Source organism: Chaetura pelagica, unplaced genomic scaffold (genome assembly GCF_000747805.2).
Source record: "Chaetura pelagica isolate M959 unplaced genomic scaffold, ChaPel_1.0 scaffold356, whole genome shotgun sequence".
In the NCBI taxonomy this organism is placed as follows: Eukaryota; Metazoa; Chordata; class Aves; order Apodiformes; family Apodidae; genus Chaetura; species Chaetura pelagica.
The window spans coordinates 8155168-8159783 of NW_009953964.1; positions in this window are offsets into that span (position 1 = coordinate 8155168).

Consider the following 4616-nt stretch of genomic DNA (forward strand, 5'->3'; position numbering starts at 1 on the left):
AGAGGCTGGAGGATCATCTATTGGATACACTGCAGAGCTTTTGTGTGTCTCATGGGTTCTTCACCAGCTCTGCCGCAGTGACTGTGGGAGCAGCATGGCAGAAGATTCAAATCCATGACACCATTTGTTATCTCCATGGCCTGGAGCTCACCAGTCCCCGCTGCAGTGGCTCCAGGCAATGACAACTCGAAGTAAAAGTCCATTGTGGGAAGAGCATTTGATCACAAGCAAACATTGGGTGGCAGCTCTGGGCTTCCCCGCTAGTCACGCTCAGGGCTGCGGTGAGACTTTGTCACTCTGCAGCGTCTTCTCACAGGCTGTGAGTTAGGGGGAGGCAGAGGAGGTTCCTCCTTTGGGGTCCTTCTCAGTCTTTCCCAGGTTCAGCACCCTGCTGTCCACCCTGGTCTGGTGAAGAAAGGAATGAAAGAGAGGATGTGGGCTGCAGGCTCCCAGGTTGGCTTTGCTCAGCTGACACCTCTGTCTGTCCCATGCTGGTTAATGCAGCTGCCACCACCTCAGCACAGCCTCCAGGGGCCTTGCACCCAGCACTGCCTCCAGGCATGAATCCCTCTCAAAGCTGGAAGGAACAAAAGGGAAAAAAACCCCAACCAACAAAAACAACAAAAAAGCACCCAAAAAACCCCCCATTTTTTATGTACACCTTTAAAAGAAAGGCAGGGATGGGCCAATCCTTTTGGTCTTAATTAATTAGCTCTGCAGTAATGAATTATTTAAAGCAGGGTTGGCTCTTGCTGGGGAAGGTTCTAGCACTTTAGCTGGGATGCTGGTGAGATGTGAAGGCCCTGCTTTGAAGAGATGCACAGGGTAGAAGAAATAGGAGCCAACAAAGTGAGTTTGCTCTGATCAACCATGTGGAAACACAGCCCTGGAATGCTGTAGGGAAGCTGTAAGTGTAACATGTCACTGAGCATTTTTATTTATCTTTTTATCCACCTCAATTATGGTGGCTGAGGTTTGGGTTTAGAGAGGCAACTGGAAGAAAAAAATCTGGGAGGGTTATATTTAAATGAAAATACATATAAGTAACTTCTGAGGAATTGACCCTGGCTGCCAGGATGTTCCGTGAAAGGTTAAAGGAAGCATTTTAAAATGTAGGTGAAGGAAAAAAGAAATGCTGTTTTCCAAAGGCAACAGAAGCCCCAGAACACACTTTCTGGGTCTAGTGAAGAAAAACTGTATGAAAGCAGCAGGTTTTTAGAAAGGAAAGACTGTCAGAGAGTTGTTCATTGGCATCTGGAAATGTTTGTCTTTAAAGTCTGTTTTTAAACAGAAAGGCAAAGAAGAAGTGCACTTGAGTAAACATACAGTACTGCAGCCAAGAAAACCCTCTTAAGCAGCTTAAAGCAACCCAGAGGGCACAAGATGCAAAGCCCTGCAGGGGCCAGTGCTCCAGCCTGGGCAAGCACAGGGCAGCCTGGCCCTGGCACTACTGAGAGCCTTGGGCTCCTGCGTTGTGGGGAGCAGGTTTCCTCAAGAGTTGCTGTGCTGCAACTTGTTGCTGCCTGTTGAACTCATTGAAGCAGGTCTCCCTGCAAAGTCTCCCCTGTGCACCTTCACCCTGGCCTCCCATCCCTCCCAGCCAGCAAAGGTCTTTGCTTGAAAACTGCTGTGCACCTCCCAAAACTCCAGCTCCCCCAGACCTTGCTTCCTGCCACCTCACACAAGCACTGAGAGCTGAAATCACCCATGTTTAAGATCTCTCCCCAGAGCCCTGAGCTGCTGAAATTATTTCAGTGTCTATGGGCTTACACTGGGAGCCTCTGGCTAAAGAGAAGGGGGTTTTAATTTATTCAGAGTCCGTGTCAAGCCTAAATGATGTTATATCTGGGGAGTCCGGCTCTGCTCCATGGAACAAAGCAGTTAATTAATGAAGGAATTAGCTCTTGGTCTGAGTAATAATTTCCACTGGATCCCAGTACTTTGTGGACAATTGTCTGTATCAAAATGACCGATTAAATTGGGTAAAGGAGGTCTGACGTGAAGAGATAATGACTGAAGTACCCAATTAGTATGGAGGAGGGGCAGAAAAGCAATTAAATAAGGGGATCTGAATATGTTGGGGCATGGGATTGGCTGAAATGAAAATAGTGGAAAAAAACCCAGGCAAGCACTGAGTTAGGAATACAAATCCTTTAAAGAGAAACCAGAGGAATGAATTAACTATCATTTTGAGATTAATATGAGACCTTTCTTAATTGACTTTATTGGAGTTGACTGCTCTGATGGTCCCTTTCTATCTCAGCAGCACATTTCATTATGTCTCCAGGTTTGTTTCTCAGCCTTAATGTGCTTTTCTAGGCATTTTTTAAAGTTAGTATAAATAAATCTCCAGGTTCCAAAGGTGGACTCTAATTGAAGCTTAAGAAAGAGCAAGCAGAGGGAAGAACATGGTTGAGTACATAGGAAATTAGAAATAAGAATAAATAGCATCATGGGACTTGGGGGGAGAACAGAGATAACCACACAGTGTGAGATGAATGCATGAAAAAGTGGAAAATTTTAGTCCGCTAGAAAGAGGAAATGGGGCATGTTGCTGCAGACACGACAGCAGATGGCAAAATTGAGCTACAGAGACAGGGCAGGGAAACAGCTGGAGAGATGAAAAAAGGCTGTGAAGGTGATGCAGATTTGCTGCCACCAAGCAGAGTAACTGCAGCCTCCTCCAGTTGCGATTTCTACTTCTGTTAGTGAACCCTGAATCCTTGAAGGTAACCCCTTTTGGTGCCTAGATGTACATCTAATGAAAATTCATGGCTTCAAAGCTGCTCTCCAGCACCAAAGCTGGTGTCATTCTTTACTGAGCTATCCAGTAGCTAACACACACACCACACAATCATCTGCATATTTGATGCAGGGCAGAGAACTGAGAAATCTATAGCTTTTAATCCAGTGATGAATCATTTATGGGATTTTGGATTATTCACTTTGCACTGAATTAAGTTGTCTCTCTTTCACAAAGTGAGACCCCCCCTGGCACTGTGTGCGTCACAGACCAGGCTGCACAGTGATGTATGTTGCTGGGATGAATTATTTATTGGACGTTTTAGATCACTTGCCCAGCAGTGAACTAAGTCTGTTAATTTTAAATCTGTTCATATCCATTCCTAAGTACACAAAAAGAAGTATTCTATGTACATGAAATTAATCTCCTCTTCTTCCTCCCTCTCCTTCCAGTGCACTAGTGAATTATCCATGGAGTCTGGGTTGGGTTAGTTTTGGATGCAAGCTTTCCCTTAGGGGATGCAGTGGCAGTGTCCTGGTGTGAGGACACTTTTGTGTCTTGTTTTGGGACTTGTTTGTCCAAGCCACTTTTGGACCTGGTATGCAGAAGGTTTATGTGAGCCCTTCAGCTCTCAGTTGTGTCCAACTTTAAAAACTGTGGAACTGAAATAGTTGTGTTTTCTTAGCTTGTAAGGCACATGGTATAGTCCTCTTGAGCCCCAGGGGGCTCTGGAGACAACTTATCAATGGACCTTAGTATGAGGAGCTAGGGAACTCCTGTTGACTGTAATGATTAAACACTGATTATTCTTTTATTTCTGCCTGCAAACCTCAGCCCACGCCGAGTCAGAGCTTTCCCAGGGCTTTCCTGTGAGCTGTGCTTCAAGGACAAGGGGAAATCAAGCTCTCCATGGAGTGGTGAGTCAATGCTGCTTTTGAATTCTGCTTGGTGTTTTATGTCCTTGGTCCATTATCTAATGGTGAATATGATGAGGTAATTATGGAAATACACAAATTGCAACCTCATGAATACCAAAGAAATTCATGTTAATCCATGCTAAAAGAATGCATAAAAATGCAAATCATTTGTAAATGGGGAGCAGTAAATCTTGTTAATATTAATAACTTAGAGCATTTAATTACATCAAGTCTGGGCAAATTCTAACCCAAACCCTCTGAAGAGCAGCTTTTAAGACTCTGTCCTGTGAACTGTGTACCATGAGGTCAAGGGGAGCTCTAACTTGGATCCACTTGGTGTGTGGTTGCCTTTGGCTCCCTCCATAGTTGAGGGAGGAGGATAGGACTGGTCCAGAAGGTGACCCAGCCCACTCAAGGGAAGGTGGGGGATACTCCTTTGTGGGAGAACTTCAGAACTGAGTTGGGCATTGCTCAGTGTGTGGGAGACTCTGAGCCCATAGCACAGGGACTCACAGTATGAGGCTTTGTGTCTGCTTGTGGCTTTGACCATACAATAGGTCAAATAGCATTGCTGGGGAAATATCCTGGGTCTATAAAACCTCATTGCCTTGTTAGCTGGGCAGTGTGGCTGTGTTTGAAGTTAATTAGAGTGGATTGTTTGAGGTGGGATTAGGTCTCCACCTTCTTCTCTAGGACACAATACCTGTGTCATTCTAGTGTTTAAAAAGTAGTTTTTTGGGATTTTTTTGCCAGTTGCATCATTAATAGTTATGTTATGGAGTAGATTACCAAGTGAAGTGCATCATGTTGTCTCTGCAGAAAGCTGGCTTATCAGCTGTGGGCTAATATGTGATCTCCAGGTTGAGTTACGATGATCTTCTCAGTCTAGCAGTGCATCTGACAAGCTTGTTCCAGACTGGGGCTCCAGTGACAATGGTCATGCTCTACATGCCATT